Source organism: Schistocerca serialis, chromosome 6, assembly GCF_023864345.2.
Source record: "Schistocerca serialis cubense isolate TAMUIC-IGC-003099 chromosome 6, iqSchSeri2.2, whole genome shotgun sequence".
NCBI classification, from domain to species: Eukaryota; Metazoa; Arthropoda; class Insecta; order Orthoptera; family Acrididae; genus Schistocerca; species Schistocerca serialis.
The window spans coordinates 63,009,450-63,029,111 of NC_064643.1; the positions used below are offsets into that span (position 1 = coordinate 63,009,450).

At 41.7% G+C, this 19,662-nt stretch overlaps 1 protein-coding gene across 1 annotated transcript in view; it reads right to left on the bottom strand.

Annotated features, from left to right (window-relative positions):
• The window catches only part of LOC126483951 (zinc finger protein Xfin-like), a 345,327-nt gene that overhangs the window by 194,236 nt on the left and 131,429 nt on the right, over positions 1–19,662 (bottom strand). The gene's annotated exons all lie outside the window — the stretch shown is intronic.

The window sequence follows — 19,662 nt, forward strand, 5'->3', positions numbered from 1 at the left end:
TAATTCCGCGTGGCTGCCAAAAGCCATTTGGACTGAAGAATGCAGCAGTGACATCCCAGCGTCTACAGAGAGGGTGTTGTCATGTCTAAAACTGGGAGAGTTGATGACAAAGTATTTTTCAAGGAAACACAGGTGCACATAACCCACACAAAGGATGTAATCAGATTCAATGAGCCAGGAAAACAACGAGCCTGGAAATACGTCAGTTCTTGTTAAAAGAGGTTTGCTACTGCAGCCATATTATTGGTGAGAATGGGGCATGAACTGATTCCTAACTTGTGTAAGCTGTATGAGAATCTCCTACTCCTGAGGTGATAAAGGAGCTGCAGTCCTTAATTTTTCTCAATAATTTACTGTATTGTAAATTCGCAACAATGAACTGATCACTTGCCTGATGCTCGCATGTCATTTCCACAGTGTAATACACAAAGGCGAGAGAAGAAAGGGGTGGGTCAGCAGATACACAGTGCACAGTGTGCAACAAACCAGAAAGCACTCTGCCTCTGTTAGCTTGTGAATATAGAATGTGCTTTTTTTTTCCTTTCCTTGTGCTCCATCACTTACAATAGATTGCCAAAACAAGACATGAGCTCATAATGCTCTGACGCTAAAAAGCCAATTAATTCTACATACAGTCAGTAGTTGAGAAAGACTAAAACACAGGCTGCAGAATCCTTTCAGATCCTGAAGTCTACTCTCTCTCTCATCAATAATAATCTCAAGACAGAAGATAGAGTCATTTCGTGGCAACAGTAAGTGAATGTCGCCAGCCAAACATGAAGAGGAGGAGGATTCACTGTTTGATTGGTTCCAACATATGCACTCATAGCAAATTCTTTCATCTGGCGTAATGCTTCAAGAAAAGATTCAAGAACTCATGCAGAAAAAGGGAATTTATGAGGGCTAGCTGTGGGGTTTTCATCAAAGACATAATGTCGTCAATGCAATCAGTGTCCATGAGGAGGCACATAAATGAGGAAGACGCCAATGAATGGGCATATAAATTGCAATCCAAGATCTCTCATTTGCATCATCAGAGAGATGTGTTTGATATGGATGAAGTTAGCATTTTCTGTAACTTGATATCTGAGAAATTACTACATGTCAAGTGCAATAAATGTCATGGAGTAACATGCAGCAAAGAGAGAGAGAGAGAGAGAGAGAGAGAGAGAGAGAGAGACTGTGGTCTTGTGTCTCAATCCAGATGATTCTGAGAATCTCAAACCATTAGTGACTGGAAGATACAAAAAACCTACATTTCTTTAAAAATGTCAACCTATTTTATCTGCAAACCATCATGAGAGTAGCAGTAAAACTTTCATATCTGGCTCCTGAAGGATCAACAACAGGAGCAAGGAAGAGCAATATTTTGCTACCTTAGGACCACTGCTCGGCACATTCCAAGTAGAGATGTTGTCTTCTTAACTGCTAAAGGCTGCCATCAGTGCAACTTAACTACAAGGAACAGTTCCACACTGGAAAGTACTGCATGTTATCCACAACATATCTGCTGTTTGAACATCAACAAAAGTAAAACAAGAATAATGGAATGCAGTCAAATTAAATTAGGTTCAAGTGGCTCTGAGCACTATGGGACTTAACTGCTGAGGTCATCAGTCCCCTAAAACTTAGAACTACTTAAACCTAACTAACCTAAGGACATCACACACATCTATGCCTGAGGCAGGATTCGAACCTGCGACTGTAGCAGTCACGCGGTTCCAGACTGTAGCGCCTAGAACCGCTCGGCCACTCTGGCCGGCAATTAAATTAGGTGATACTGAGGGAATCAGATTAGGAAATGAGACACTTAAAAGCAGTAGATGAGTTTTGTTATCTGGGTAGCAAAATAACTGCTGATGGACAAAGTATAGAGGATATAAAATACAGACTGGCAATGGCAGGAAAAGCATTTCCGAGGAAGAAAAATTTGTTAACATCGAATATAGATTTAACAATATTAGAGAAGGAAAGTTGCTACTCACCATATAGCGGAGTTGCTGAGTCGCGATAGGCACAACAAAAAGATTCACACAATTATAGCTTTTAGCCATTAAGGCCTTTGTCAGCAATAAACACACATACACACATGCACACACATACTCATGCAAACGCAACTTGCACACACGTCTGCAGTCTCAGACAACTGAAACCACACTGCGAGCAGCAGCACCAGTGCGTGATGGGAGTGGCAATTGGGTGGGGTAAGGAGGAAGCTGGAGCGGGGAGGGGGAGGGATAGTATGGTGGGGGTGGCAGATAGTGATGTATTGCAGTTTAGATGGAGGGGAGGAGAGAAGGTGGGGAGGGGAGGGTGTTAAGTAGCGGAAAGGAGAGCAATTAAAAGAAATTAAAAGACTGGGTGTGGCGGTGAAATGATGGCTGTGTAGTGCTGGAATGGGAACAGGGAGGGGACAGGATGGGTGAGGACAGTGACAAACAAAGGTGACTATAATTGTGTGAATCTTTTCTTTTTGTTGTGCCTATCACGACTCAGCATCTCCGCTATATGGTGAGTAGCAACTTTCCTTCTCTAATATTGCTACATTCCATCCTGGATTTTCCATGGTTTGAATATAGATTTAGGTGTTAGGAAGTCTTTTCTGAAGGTATTTGTTTAGAGTGTAGCCATGTATGGAAGTGAAACATGGACGATAAACAGTTTACATAAAAAGAGAATAGAAGCTTTTGAAACGTGGTGCTAAAGAAGAATGCTGAAGATTAAATGGGTTACTCACATAACTAATGATGAAGTACTGCCTAGAACTAGGGAGGCAAGAAATTTGTTGGGGGTTGTTTTCGGAAGGAGACCAGGCAGCGAGGTCATCGGTCTCATCTGATTAGGGAAGGATGGGGAAGGAAGTCGGCCGTGCCCTTTCAAAGGAACCATCCCGGCATTTGCCTGGAGCGATTTAGGGAAATCACGGAAAACCTAAATCAGGATGGCCGGACGCGGGATTGAACCGTCGTCCTCCCGAATACGAGTCCAGTGTCTAACCACTGCGCCACCTCGCTCGGTAAGAAATTTGTGACACAACTTGACCAAAGGAAAGGATTGGTTGAGAGGACACATTCTGAGACATCAATGGACCACCAACTTAGTATTGGAGGAAAGTGTGGGAGATAAAAATTGTAGAAGGAGACCAAAAGATGAATACAATAAGCACATTCAGAAAGATGTACATTGCAGTAGTTACTTGGAAATGAAGAGGCTCGCACAGGACAGGGTAACATGGAGAGCTGCATCAAAACAGTCTTTGGACTGAATACAACGGAAAACATCAAATAAAAAACTACAAATTCTGTTTTAACAAATATATAAATATTATTACTTCTGTCAATATTGAAATTATCAACTCTATTATTGTCCTGCACACAGTAAAATTGAGCAATAAGTTATTTTCCGTTTGAGTTTCAACTATAATTTTGGAGTTTATATAAAAGCCTCACTCAACAAAAGTATTTCAATACGAGATTATTAAAATGATTCACACAAAATCTCAGAAATTTGAGAGTGGCTTTGAAGATAATTTGATTATATTGACCCAGAACTTGGATAAAATTTTCACTTCTCTTACAAAAGTTCATCTCATCTTAAATATTTTATCTCTACCAATATCCACAAATTCACAAGTGTGACATACTCTGCATTTGAACCTGACATTCTTCCCTTTGATACCAAAACTTAAACAATACAGTCAATCTTGTCTGAACTGCTATGGTTTCAAGCAGGAAATGGCACACATTAATCTGTATTTGAGGGGTGATCTTTCTTGCAGTTGTCTAGTATGCCGACAATGCGCGTTTGCATGCTTGCCTTTACCAACAGTATTTCTTCTTCAGATATACTCTTAATTATTTTTTAGTGCGCTTCTTGTAGCAGAATACAGATTGAACTTTCTTGCTGTAATCAGATTCTTTACATCCTTCAAGTAGACTTTCATTAAAGATGAGTTATTGCTTTTAACCATGCCTACTTCTGCAACTCACTGCATCAAAATATTCATAAGATTATGTACTTCATCATGTAAAAATGGATCCCTTTGGACATTGCTCTGAAAACGGAGTATAATTGGTTCCAATAAAGGTACTATTGAACTAAGGAATGTAAGTTTTCGAGTTTCTTTTTTTCTTTGACACCATCAGAAGCAATTCTGAAACTTCTGATTTCTTTATCTCAGTAACATAAGTTCAAATACATTTAAGAATTTACACAGCTTTTTCAGCTGTGCTGAAATTTTCAACTCCTCTTATTCCAGAAACTGACATAGGAAGAACTGCAGATACAGTCATCTCAGTATACTGTGGCATCCATGTAGGTGGACTATGAAATAAATAATGAGGCATTCTTAAAAATGACACACTTTCCCAGTTATTCTGGGTATGCCTGCTTTAAAAGGGCTGTGTACCAGTCTGTAGACCATCAAAATATTTTTACAGTTCATTGTTAAAGCGATTTAATGGTTTTAAAATCACTCGCCCTTCCACACAACACTTTTTACATGTTTGAGCAAATCATTTGCCCTTGTACACTAAAAACTGGAATCAAATTAAAATATTGTTATTAATGATTTATCATGGTCCCAAAGTCATTCATTTGGGTCTTTTGAGGCACAACATTCAAGCTTTCATGAAATTCAAGTACACTCAGTTGACATTTGTCAACGACAGTAAGAATTACGTCTGAGATGTGGTGCCAAGTCTTATAACACCGTAATGAAGTTTTGATATTTACAATTGCATTTTCTTAGCAATTTGACTATCTGGATGTAATGAAGAGCACGTACAAAGACAAGTAATTTTTATTATTTAAATCTTACAATGAGGATGCCTTTTTCGTCCATTCCTTTTCAGCTGAAGCTACAACAATCTACCAGTTTATGCCAGAATAGGCCAAATCGTCACCAGCAAAGCCGCCTTGCCAGTCAAATCACATCATTAAATCAGCTAACTTGTGAGACTGAGGGCTCTCGAATCCACAACCAAAACATATCGCTCTCATGTTCTGAGCAACCGCCTAGAGCAGATATTAAGCTCCTTAGTTCCTTCACCTCTGAATTTTCCATTCTTCTTCTCTGAGATAGGGGTTATGTATGCATGAGATGTGCTTGGTTGTGTGTATGTGTGTGTGTTTTCTTTTCTTTTCTTTTCTTTTCTGAAGAAGGTTTTGGCCAAAATCTAAGTGTGTAACAGTCTTTTCATTGTGCCTGTCTGAAACTCAACATGTCATCTTAATGGTGAACAGCAAACTATTCTTTACAATGTAATTGGTAATGTAATGTAAATGGATAGACAATATCTACTCACCAAGTGGCAGCTGGGGAACACACACACAAAAGGATTTAACTTTTACAAGCTTTCGGAGCCAGTGGCTCCTTCTGGCTGAAGCATTGAAGGGGAAGAAACAGGCGTGAAGCAAAAGGACTGGAGAGGTTTAGGGAAAGGGGTACAGTTCAGAAAAGTCAGAGAGAACACCAAGTCAGGGAAGACTTACTGGAGAGTATGAGAAGGACTGCTGGGGACTGTACTGGATAAGATCTCAAAACCTGAGAGCTTAATGGTGGTAAACAAAGTAATATGCAAGACAGAGATTACTGCTGAAACACTGTGTATGAGTTAATACGAGTGGAAAGCTAAGTGGATTGTGTGTAACAGTGGCGGCAGGGGGACAGCAAAAAACAGACAGATCAGAGAATGAAAGTTGTAGAAAACTAAAACGAAAGGAAGAAAGAAGTAGTTACTGTGAAAAATGCTGAGACTGAAGAAATTAATGTAAATTAAGGCCAGGTGAGTAGCAAGAGCCAAGAACATGTTGCAGCACTAGTACCCACCTGGGGTTTCTGAGAAGCTGGTGTCTTAGGAAAGAATCCAGATGGCACTTGGGCACTTGTGCTGAAACAGGCACCAAGGTCATGTAAAGCATACTCTGCAAAAGAATGTTGTGTTCCCGGTATACGCAATCTGCCTATGCCTTTTCATCCTAAGACATAACTTGGTAGTAGTCACACTGATGTGAAAGGCCAAACAGTGTTTACCTAACAGCTGGTTTATGATGTGTCGTTTCACAGATGGCTCTTCCTTTGATAGTACATGTTTTTCCAGTTACAGGGCTGGTACAGGTGGTGATGGGGTGGTGCATAGGGCAAGTCTTGCAGTGGGGATGGTCACAGGCATAGGAGCCATAGAGTATGGAGATGGGTGCAGAAGGAGCACAGGGTCTGCAAGGACATTGAGGAGATCAGGAGGAAGGCAAAAAGCTACTCGAGGGGTGGTGGACAAAATGTCAGACAGAGTGGACGTCTTTTCAGGGCATCATTTTAGGAAGTCATGGCCTTGTCAAAACAGCTCATTAATACATTCAAAACCAGGATGATACTGAGTGACAAGTGGTGTGCACCGAAGTTGTTTTTTGGAGGGATCACCAGTATCCAGACTGGAAGTGATGACCTGGGAAATCTGTTTTTGAACTAGGCTGGTGGAGTAATTATGTATAGTGGACACGGAGGTGGGAATGGTGGTGTATTGCTGTAAAGACACTGCATCCAAACAAATACATTTGCCTCGAATGCCAAGGCTGTATGGGACAACGTCTGACATGGAAAGGACGGCAACTGTCAAAACCTAAGTACTGTTGTTTGATAGTAAGTTTAATGTGAACAGAAGTGCCTGGCTGGCATTTAGTGAGGATGAGATCAACAGCAAGGAAAGTGGCTTGGGAGAAAGTATTTACAGATTTCAGGAATTTTATATGGTCAGCCTCACCACGAGACCATAGGGCAGAGATGTCATCAAACCTTCTAAATCAAACCACGAGCTGAAGGCTCCCAGGAGTCCCCTCCAGGTGACCCATGAAAAGCTTGGCACAGGACGGAACCATTGTGGTTCCATGGCCCGTACCTCTCATCTCATTGTAGTCCCTCTCAAAGCTGAAGTAGTTGTTGGTAAGTATAAAGTTGATTAAAGTGAGCAGGAAGGATGTCATAGGTTTGGAATCAGGTGGGTGCTAACTGAGGAAATGTTCAGCATCAAACAGACCATGAATGTGGAGGATGTTGGTATAGAGGGAGATGGCGTCAATGGTGACAAGCAAGGTGTGTGGTGGGAGTGGGACAGGTACACATTTCAGACGATTTAGGAAATGGTTGGTGTCTTTAATATAAGAGGTAAGTCTCTGTACTATGGGTTGCAGGTGTTGATCAACTAGGGCAAATATAAGTTCATTGGGTGCTTTGAAGCCATCAACTATAGGACAGCCAGGATGATTGGCTTTTTGGATCTTAGGAAGAAGGTAAATAGTGGGGGTGCATGGTTTGGGTGAGGTAAGAAGTTCTATGGATTCAAGTGTTAGTCCTTGTAAGAGACCTAAGGTGTTAAAGAGGGACTGCAGGTCTGTCTGAATCACAGGCATGGGATCTTGATGGCAGATGCTTGTATGTAGAGATGTCAGACAACTGGCATATACCTTCACTAACATACTCCTGTTGATCAAGCACCACACTGGGTAGATCATTTGTCTGCTGGGAGGATAATGATGTGATCTATTCTTTACTAGTCTCTAAACTATTCTTTACATAATTTTTTTGTTCATCCAACCTGGACATTCCACTATTTGTTTTTATGAGGAGATATTTTCGTAGTGGATGCATTAAGAAGAAATGAAATTTTAGATGGTAAACAGACACATGGGAAGCACAGTTTACCTCATATGTGTATGACGGTAGAGGGAGAATCTAGATAATTTTGGAAGCAGAGATTTTGAAATTGCCCACCGTACCATTCCTATAGATGACCTACGCCTGAGATACAGGCAGGATTTCCCCATTACATCCAATGCCGGGATGTTATTCCAACACTGAAGAGCCTCAGTAATAATGACAACCTAAGAAGGGGAAAATAAGCTGAAGATGTGAACTGAAGTTTGTGTTAGGGAGGGAGGGAGGGAGGGAGGGAGGGCACTGGACTAGGGTAGTCCATGCACGTATGTTAGCTATAGTGCTTTGGTGGTGTACTGGTTAGGATTTCTGCCTAATAAGCAAGGAGATCCAGAGTCTAGTCCTGGCATGGCACAAATTTTAATTCATTATTTCAGCTTCCATCATTATCGTAGATAAAGATGAGACTCAAATGTCTCAATGAAAATTTAATCAGATTCATAGTTATGATTCTCTCAAGGAATTCTCATTCGTGCAATCCAAAAGCTATTCACAGATTGTGAGATGAAGGTCTTTCTGGTTTTGACTCATGAGCCATGGGACGAACTTGGCGGCAACACAATGCATTCCAAAATGCTGTGTCAGGATTTCATGACATGATCCAAATTAAATGTTACATTCTTCTGCAATCTCTGTCAGCCAGTCTTCAATTGGCACACAATTTCGATGACATTCCTGGCATGAGCATCACGGACAGACATTGAAGGGGAAGGGTGTCCTGAACGGGGTAATCTTTAACTTCCATTTGGCCATTTTTAAACTGTGTGGACCATTTGTACAACTGCATATGGCTTAATCACTCATCACCGTAGGCTTCCTGCATCATTTGGTGTCTCTTTGTAAAGGTTTTCTCGAGTTTCATGTAAAATTTGCTGCACACGCATCGCCCCTCTAACTTTTCCATCTAGAAGTTCGCAGACTGTGCAACATGGAACACTCCGTTCTACTCAGTACAGCACTGAACAATAACAAACAGACTACAACACTGAAATTTTGAAATTTCTGATAATTATACAGACTATCCTACAATGTGAGGATGTCAACCGCATTTCTCTTCAACATGTCAAAGGTACGAAATTACAAATGCTCCAGAATTTTCTGGCCAGTACTCGTATGATAACAGTACGTGCAGAAAACTGAGAAATGTGCTAATTTGTGTTAGTGATGCTAAGCTAAATGTGAAATCACAAAGTTGCAGTTTCACGCAATCACAGGTGCATTATTGGCATCACATGATTTCGGCAGATGGTGCATGACCAGATCCACAGTTACTGGATCAATTTTCCAGTGATGAAGAACATTAAATGACTGCAATCATACAACAGATTAACAAATTACTAATGACGTTTTATGGAAAACTATGCAACCACCACGAAACACCTCGCAAACTTACTAGAGAAGAGAATTCCTTTTGTCTGGACAGCAGATTGTGAGAATGCTATATTAAAATTGAAAGAAATTCTTACAAGTTCACATGTCTTGACTTATCCAGGTTTTGTGCTAGCTCTTGTCTTGTCGTGTGGCTGTTGTAGTGGTTGGCTGCATTTTGAGTCAACAGAAACCAACAGGTTATGCATCACATCAGTTGAATGAAGCTGAACAAAACTACAGCACTATGGAAAAGGAATTTCTAGCACTTGTTTTGGGCACCATTACTTTCAATGTTGCCTATACAGATGACAGTTCAAATTAATTACAGATCATGTGGCTTTAAAATGGCTTTTGTGGTTATAAAATCCCAGGCGCAGACTTTTTAGATGGGTCTTAAAACTTTGTGAGTGTGACTACATAGTCAAACACAAGTTTGGCCAGTTAAATCAGAATGCAGGTGCCTTGCATAGTAGGAAATTAACATCCAGCAGGTGGACAATGTGCTTATTGAGGAATTAAAAAGGGTACAAGAATCCGATATTGAGTGTAAGAAATAGGCTACCTTGCTGGATTTTGTTGCAGGAGACAACATTTCATATAAGAAAACACGTCTTGGAGAATGGAGACTAGAGTCAAAGGCTATCCATAAGTGCATACTACAACAATGTCAGAATAGCATTACAGGAGTGTCATAATGGGAAAAGCACTACGGCAGCACACATCATGGCCCATTACTGGTGGCCACAACAAAAGAATGAAGTCAAAAATTACATTCAAAATTTTGTCCTGAGCATAAGAGTTCAACAAACAAGACCGCATATACCTCTTCAAACTTTGCCTGAGGAAATAAGACCTTTTCAAATCATATCACTCGATGTAGTTCGACCATTCCCAATAATGCCCTAAAATAAGAGATATGTTTTATCTACCACTGACCATTTCTCTCTCTTATTATGATACCTATTGAAGACATGACTGCTGAGACAGTTGCGAAAGTGTTCATCAATCATTTAGTACTACCATTTGAAAGTACACATACTTTATAACAGACCATGGAGCAAACTTTATGTCCAATCTTATGGTGCAGGTATGCCAACTACTTCAAATAAAGAAGTGGAGAACTATGCCATTTCACCCTCAGAGTAATGGTAGGGTTGGACACGTTCATAAAACAGATGTCATAATGTTGTCTTATGATGTGAAAAGCTCACACTCAGATTGGGGCAGACTACTGCCATTTGTAATTTCGACATACAATGGCAGGATACACGAAGTAACAGTGTTGAGTCTTTTTGAGGTTGTTTACAGGTGCAAAACATGCTCTCTGTGGTGTCACTGCCAGACACCACACTTGCTAGGTGGTAGCTTTAAATCGGCCGCGGTCCATTAGTACATGTCGGACCCGCGTGTCGCCACTGTCAGTGATCACAGACCGAGCGCCACCACACGGCAGGTCTCGAGAGACTTACTAGCACTCGCCCCAGTTGTACGGACGACGAAGCCTTTCTCTCATTTGCCGAGATATAGTTAGAATAGCCTTCAGCTAAGTTAATGGCTACGACCTAGCAAGGCGCCATTAATCATTTCTAGAGAGAGTCTCACTTGTATCATCGCTTAGGCCGTAAAGGTGTTCCGTTCGTCTGGACGACGGAATGCGAACGCGCCTTTCGCCAGTTGAAATCGGCGTTGCTTTCTAATACTTGCCTTATGCCATTCGATCCCCAGAAGCCCCTTTTGTTGATGGTAGATGCATCGGATTTCGGGATCGGTGCTGTGCTTGCGCACAAAGATGGTTCACATGATCGCCCTATTGCCTTTGCATCCAAATTGCTCTCGTCAGCGCAAAGAAATTATTCACAGATCGAGAAAGAAGCTTTGGCTCTCGTGTTTGGTGTTACAAAGTTTCACGATTTCTTGTATGGTCGTCACTTTACCATCATCACAGACCACAAACCTTTGACATCGCTTTTTCATCCGAACAAGCCTGTACCTCCACGTACAGCGCAGAAATTTATTCGCTGGTCTATTTTCCTCTCGCAGTACCGCTACGATATCTTGTATCGGGCCACTGCTAAGCACGGAAACGCCGATGCGTTGTCCCGTTTGCCTGTTGCTGAGGATAGAGCATTCGATTCTTCTGAACTTGCTTGCATGTTCATTGATTCGGAAACCGATGATGTGGTCGAATCGTTTCCGATTGATTTTCGTCATGTAGCTACAGCGACAGCTGCTTACCCTGTCATTGCTACGGTTTTGCGTTTTGTTGCTACACAATGGCCCTTGTCAAAGTCACGGATAGAGGATCCGTTGGTTCGCAGATTTTTTGTTCACAAGGAGAGACTTTTTGTTCAACGTGGTGTTTTGTTGTTGCGTTCTGATAATGATCAGTCCAGAGTCGTGGTCCCACGTTCATTACAGTCCTCTGTCTTAAAGCTTCTTCACCAAGGACATTGGGGTATAGTGCGAATGAAACAACTTGCTCATCAACACTGTACTTGGTTCAGAATCGTTGCTGCGATTACGCATATGTGCTCTTCTTGCATGGCGTGTGCCGCACAACAATCCGCACCTCCGCAGAAATTCTTTGCATGGCCAAAAGCCACGTCCCCTTGGCAACGCTTGCACATCGATTTTGCTGGTCCATTCTGGAATGCTCGATGGTTGGTTGTGGTCGATTCTTTCAGTAATTTCCCTTTTGTTGTCCGGATGTCTTCCACGACGTCATCTGCCACCATCCAAGCGTTATCCGCTATCTTTTGCATTGAAGGTCTTCCACAGACTATTGTTTCCGACAATGGCCCACAATTCATGTCCGCAGAATTTCAGTCATTCTGCAAGGCCAATGGTATTCAACATCTGACGTCCGCGCCGTTTTCGCCTCAGTCAAATGGTGCCGCTGAACGATTGGTCTGGACTTTCAAGTCACAGATGTTGAAGTTGAAAGAGTCGCATTCTCGGGAGGCGTGTTGTTGCTCTTTTTGTCTTCGTATCGCTCTCAGCCCCGAGATGGTCGCTCGCTGGCTGAGTTGCTCCACGGTCGTCCTCATCGAACCTTGATGTCTTTGCTGCATCCGCCACATCAGGTTCCTGTGCAGCGGCAGCCACCTGCTTTTGCTCCAGGCGACGTTGTATAGTATCGCAACTATCGCGGTTCACGGCGTTGGCTCGCAGGGCGCATTCTTCGCTGCCTCGGCCGCGCTATGTATTTGGTTGTGGGGGCCTCTGGTGCGGTGCGTCGGCATCTCAATCAGCTGCGCCTCTGTCGTCGCACGGGTTCTGCCACTCCCCGTCTGCTTTCAGCGACGGTGCCGTCCGGTCTGCGCCCTGGGGACCCATCTACTGGCTCGCCTCATCCCCAGGTGTTACCGACGCTGCCTTCCATTTTGCCCCATGGCGACGCGCTGCCGCCACCTGTTCTCCCGCCGATGCCGCCCGCAGTGGACGCATCGCTGCTGCCGCCAAGCGCCTCCCTGGGTCACACGCCGCCGATCTCTTCCTGTGACCAGATGTCCTACGCCATGGACCTCTTGCCCGCTTCAGACCACTTGGCGTCTTCGCGCGTCGGGTATCCCGATGCGATGGAGGTCGACACTTCGGCCCCTCCTGTCTCTCTACGGGCGCATACACCGCATGTTGGCGTGCACCCTGGACTAGGTTTTCAGGCGTTTCCTAGCTCCCCTCGGATCGAATGGCCGGGTGCGAGTGGCACAGCCTCGCCTGTTGTTAGGCTCCCCACCTCATTGCATACGCCAGACACCACACTTGCTAGGTGGTAGCTTTAAATCGGCCGCGGTCCATTAGTACATGTCGGACCCGCATGTCGCCACTGTCAGTGATCGCAGACCGAGCGCCACCACACGGCAGGTCTCGAGAGACTTACTAGCACTCGCCCCAGTTGTACGGACGATGAAGCCTTTCTCTCATTTGCCGAGAGATAGTTAGAATAGCCTTCAGCTAAGTTAATGGCTACGACCTAGCAAGGTGCCATTAACCATTTCTAGAGAGAGTCTCACTTGTATCATCAAGAACACTGTATACAAATGATGGATTAAAGTTAAGTATTCCAGAAGCTACGTACTTTTCTTTATCGCATTCATTACGTATCCTGTTTCAGACCTCACGCATCCTGCGTGAGCTTATAGCGTGCATTTCGGTCTCCTCAAGACACACTGTGTCGGCACTTCTGTCGACACATCAATCTCTGTTCAAGATAGAAAAGTTGCTACATGAATAAATTCCAGTGAAGCACCTGGCTAAAAGTTTAAAGCTTATTTTGAAGAGAGTTCAGCAATACACTGCAGCTGTGAGTTCGAGGCAACAGCTCTGAAGCCTAAAGACTGCTACGATGCCGCTATACCAAGTAGGAGATTATATAATGATATGACAAACCACTATGAAACAGGACAGAACTATGAAATTTACATAACCCTGGGATGGGCCATTTCAGATACTGTTTCATGTCACCTGTCAGTGCTGAATTACAGCTTGCCGATACGAAGATTTTAGTTCATTTTAATCATTTAACCAAGTAAAAAGGTAGTGATATATCATCTCCTGCTATGGATCCACCAAAACTGAGAAAGAAATATGAAGCTTATAAGCCAATGTGCACTAAATTGTTACACAGCAACTGAAGAGTTCATAAAAAAAAATGGTTCAAATGGCTCTGAGCACTATGGAACTTAACATCTATGGTCATCAGTCCCCTAGAATTTAGAACTGCTTAAACCTAACTAACCTAAGAACATCACACAACACCCAGTCATCACGAGGCAGAGAAAATCCCTGACCCCGCCGGGAATCGAACCCAGGAACCCGGGCGTGGGAAGCGAGAACGCTACCGCACGAGCACGAGCTGCGGACGAAGAGTTCATATTGCTACAATTCACATTCCATCCATCTGTACAATCTATGGTCTAGGGAGTGACAACAAATTTTATCATAACTCTTGGGTGGAAGGAGAGTTAGTATTTTCTATATCAGGAAAGTTGTTGATTCTGTTGTGTTTTCATCTTACTCAGGCCCTGGAAATAGAACAGGTTGCTTAAGTGTTGCATTTGTCCCATTCTTGTAAAGTTTCCTCCATGCCTTACAGTTTTTTTAATATGTTAGCTTATTATCACTATAACATGTAGAACACTACTTCCCCATTGGAGTGTTCCTAAGGACAATATCTTGTCTGTTATGGACACCTGGACTTCTTAAAACAATGCCCGCCACACAGCTGATACCTTTTGTCTACTGCATGCAACTGTGTTCGAATGTGGTTGTTCCTTGGATCCAGACGACTAGCAAGTGCTGTGGTACTAATGCATCAATACTTTTACATTCACATATAACACGCCCTCCACTGTCCCCATATTAACTGGTTCGCTACATAGCTTTTTCCACTGTATGGTATCGTGAAGTTATGTTGAAAGTTTATGGAATTTAAAAACTTGTGTTACAAAGGTGCAGATCACATGCCATCACTGTGGAGAAGTCTACCACATTGTGTTTAAGGGAGCTGCAGAAATAAGGTACCACTCTATGCTGAACCGAACCACCTTCTGGTGAACAGCCGTTGAATAAGCGCAATCCGGCACTGCTCCATGTGCCTCGTCTCTCAGTAGGCATTGGCCATGCAATTCAGTGTCTACCGTGGAGTCTGTTACTGGCTGGAACATACGGAAGACAGTTTCTCATACACAACAAATTCAACTGAACTCCAAATTAGCTGGTTGAATTAACACAAACTTCCTTCCACAGCATAAGAATCAGCCAGTTATACACTGTCCCATGCCCCATTCAGGTTTCAACTGTGCGCTCAAATCAGAACTTCACTGCCCACACACCGAGCAAAGCTATATAATAACAGACTTCAATTGAAAGCATACTTTGGGACCTGAATTTCAGTTCTCTGCACAGTTGAAAGAAACTTTGAATGCTACTATTGAATCATTTCTGTTACTCATCCCAGAATTTAACTTCTCTCTCAGTGCATGACCTACCTTACAGTTCTTCCAGATAGTAACAACACTGAACTGTTCAAGTCCTTGGATTAGTTGACGGCACAAGAGCACCAACAAATTTCACTAGATTGAGCAGTTACCTACATTATGACATTTTACCATGTTTTACTTAAAATAACTGCTTCTACAGTGACACCTGTCCTGCTTGCTATTCTAATACTGGGCATGACTATTGAAGTTTCACACACAATTTATGAAGCAGAACATATACTGTCACTCCAGCTGACAATGTGCCTTTGCCAAGTTCCAGTGCAAAGAAAATGATGATTTATTCTATTACAATCACAAACTGTAATTTTTAATCTCACTCAGGATAGTTTTCTTTAATTAAATTGTTGTTTTGTATTTGTCTTATGAATTGCTTACTTTTGTGACTTTCAAACTGTAGTCTCTTATTACTGTGCTTATTTGTTTATTTAATATTGTTTTATTGCCATGGGCTATTTTCACAATCTTTCTATTCAGTTTAAGTGAAATTCAAATGCAATCACCTAAATTTTTACAATCACCTAAATTTGGGTCAAAGGAATCACCATTCAGGTGCTTCTTGTACATGATTTATTATTTGTTTATTAGATGCATCAACGCAATGAGAAGTGTCAAATTTGGCAGTTGTCAGTTTATACTTAATTTCATACATCATTCTGGTTGATGATCAGAAAGATTTAATCAAGTATTGACTTGGTGCCTTCCACACATTAATATATTTTCAGTTTTGCAACTTTTCTTTCGTCAATTAAATAGTTTCAATGTTACTTGAAGCACGTAAGCAGTGGTGCTAATTAACTCAAAATAAATTTTACTTAAATTGCTTGCACCCTTCCTGAGGACAGTTAAAACAAATTGTTAGTTTCAAAATTCTGTTCTATGACTTCGATCTGTATTACCATCAGGGTGGCAAAAAACTGGTGCCACCCTGGTGGTTACTTAGTCACCAGAAAGGTGTTGGACAGTGCATGCTCATGCCTCTTTTCTTTTCTTTTCTTTAAAAAAAAAGAGAGAGAGAGAGAGAGAGAGAGAGAGAGAGAGAGAGAGAGAGAAGAAGAAGAAGAAGAAGAAAGAAAGAAAGAAACTGACTGCAGTCTGATGAGGAGGACTTTCAATGTCACATAGCCCATGTTCTATTAAAAATCACATTGGGTCCATTACCTCTTCTAACAATGCTAGAAATCAATCATTAACTTCCTTTATTAACTAAAGAAAAGACCAACATGTAAAAATGTAATGATAATTTTCACATTATATCCTAATCCTTGTCGTACAAATGTTTCAGTTGCTTGTGCTCTTCAAAGCTCTCTCTGAAACTAGCATCAGCTACTTTCATAACACCAGCACTGTCATAGTCGTGTGTTAACATCTGTAGTCCCCATATGTAACAATTACACACATTCCAAGATTTGAATTGTTAAATGAGATTAAATACTGCATTGTTAAACGAAAATCAAATAATCTTACCCCCCTAGATTGTAAAATTCCCCAGAGGCAAATTTTTTCACGTAGAAGGGAGATGTACAAGACACCGCAAAGGTCCTGCACATTAGTAATTTTTATTATTTAAATTTTACAAGCACAAATTTCCGTTCATCACCTTTTGGCTGATGTGACAACAATTGATCATCAGCAAAGCCACATTACCAATCAAATAAGATTGCAGCATCATCTGACTTTTGAGACTAAGAACTCTCAGAGCCACAACTAAAAAACATCACCCTCTTCTGTTCTGAGCCACCGCCTACAGCAGACACTAAATGGTTTAGTTCCTTCAGCTTTAAAGTTTCCCTTCTTCTTCAAGGGATTGATAACCATGCAGTTTAATCCCTTTAATACACAAATAAACCAACCAACCTTGTTCTTTAAAATGGATCTGGGACTACTGGAGTTCACTTATCTCATCCACCTGCCAATCCTCGCCATGTAATTCCTTTTAGCGAATAAGCTGATACAGGTTCCTTTTTCTAAATCTGAGTACTGTATATTAATTGGAAGCCCACGCTGTTTTCCAGTCCTGACTATACCTCTGACGAGGTGCACAGGAATAAAGCTACACAGTCTGCAGAGTTCCACATGACTCCTGATGGTGCACAAACACCACAAAATTTCAACTTGTGTAAAGCCATCTATAGTAAAGACAATTGCACTGTGCAGTTCCATCAGATTGTTCTGTGGCTTCGAATACATTGTTGTGTTTTATACCGGAACTCCTAATAAAAATGATAATTAATCCATATTGGTTAGTAAGTAACACACATTTAATACGTATAAATAGTATTTCTAACTAAAAATTGTTTATAATATGTTGTTGTTGTTGCTGTTGTTGTCTTCAGTCCTGAGACTGGTTTGATGCAGCTCTCCATGCTACTCTATCCTGCGCAAGCTTCTTCATCTCCCCGTACTTACTGCAACCTACATTGTTCTGAAACTGCTTAGTGTATTCATCTCTTGGTCTCCCTCTACGATTTTTACCCTCCACGCTGCCCTCCAATGCTAAATTTGTGATCCCTTGATGCCTCAGAACACGTTCTTCCAACCGGTCCCTTCTTCTTGTCAAGTTGTGCCACAAACTCCTCTTCTCCCCAATTCTATTCAATACCTCCACATTAGTTATGTGATCCACCCATCTAATCTTCAGCATTCTTCTGTAGCACCACATTTCGAAAGCCTCCATTCTCTTCTTGCCCAAACTATTTATCGTACATGTTTCACTTCCATACATGGCTACACCCCATACAAATACTTTCAGAAACGACTTCCTGACACTTAAATCTATACTCGATGTTAACAAATTTCTCTTCTTCAGAAACACTTTCCTTGCCATTGACAGTCTACATTTTATATCCTCTCTACTTAGACCATCATCATAGCAAAACTCCTTTACTACTTTAAGTGTCTCATTTCCTAATCTAATTCCATCAGCATCACCCGACTTAGTTCAACTACATTCCATTATCCTCGTTTTGCTTTTTTTGATGTTCATCTTATATCCTCCTTTCAAGACACTGTCCATTCCATTCAACTGCTCTTCCAAGTCCTTTGCTGTCTCTGACAGAATTACAATGTCATCGGCGAACCTCAAAGTTTTTATTTTTTCTCCATGAATTTTAATACCTACTCCGAATTTTTCTTTTGTTTCCTTTACTGCTTGCTCAATATACAGATTGAATAACATCGGGGACAGGCTACAACCCTGTCTCACTCCCTTCCCAACCGCTGCTTCCCTTTCATGCCCCTCAACTCTTATAACTGCCATCTGGTTTCTGTACAAATTGTAAATAGCCTTTCGCTCCCTGTATTTTACCCCTGCCACCTTCAGAATTTGAAAGAGAGTACTCCAGTTAACGTTGTCAAAAGCTTTCTTTAAGTCTACAAATGCTAGAAACGTAGGTTTGTCTTTTCTTAATCTTTCTTCTAAGATAAGTCGTAAGGTTAGTATTGCCTCACGTGTTCCAACATTTCTGCGGAATCCAAATTGATCTTTGCCAAGGTCGGCTTCTGCCAGTTTTTCCATTCGTCTGTAAAGAATTCGCGTTAGTATTTTGCAGCTGTGACTTACTGAACTGATAGTTCGGTAGTTTTCACATGTGTTAACACCTGCTTTCTTTGGAATTGGAATTATTATATTCTTCTTGAAGTCTGAGGGTATTTCGCCTGTCTCATACATGTTGCTCACCAGATGGTAGAGTTTTGTCAAGACTGGCTCTCCCAAGGCCATCAGTAGTTCCAATGGAATGTTGTCTACTCCCGGGGTGTTGTTTCGACTCAGGTCTTTCAGTGCTCTGTCAAACTCTTCACGCAGTATCATATCTCCCATTTCATCTTCATCTACATCCTCTTTCATTTCCATAATATTGTCCTCAAGTACATCGCCCTTGTATAGACCCTCTATATACTCCTTCCACCTTTCTGCTTTCCCTTCTTTGCTTAGAACTGGGTTGCCATCTGAGCTCTTGATATTCATACAAGTGGCTCTCTTTTCTCCAAAGGTGTCTTTAATTTTCCTGTAGGCAGTATCTATCTCACCCCTAGTGAGATAAGCCTCTACATCCTTACATTTGCCCTCTAGCCATCCCTGCTTAGCCATTTTGCACTTCCTGTTGATATCATTTTTGAGACGTTTGTATTCCTTTTTGCCTGCTTCATTTACTGCACTTTTGTATTTTCTCCTTTCATCACATAAATTCAATATTTCCTCTATTACCCAAGGATTTGTGCTAGCCCTCGTCTTTTTACCGATCCTCTGCTGGCTTTACTAGTTCATCTCTCAGAGCTACCCATTCTTCTTCTACTGTATTTCTTTCCCCCATTTGTGTCAGGTGTTCCCTTATGCTCTCCCTGGAACTCTGTACAACATCTGGTTCTTTCAGTTTATCCAGGTCCCATCTCCTTGAATTCCCACCTTTTTGCAGTTTCTTCAGTTTTAATCTGCAGTTCATAACCAATAGATTGTGTTCAGAGTCCACATCTGCCCCTGGAAATGTCTTACAATTTAAAACCTGGTTCCTAAATCTCTGTCTTACCATTATATAATCTATCTGATACCTTCTAGTATCTCCAGGATTCTTCCATGTATAC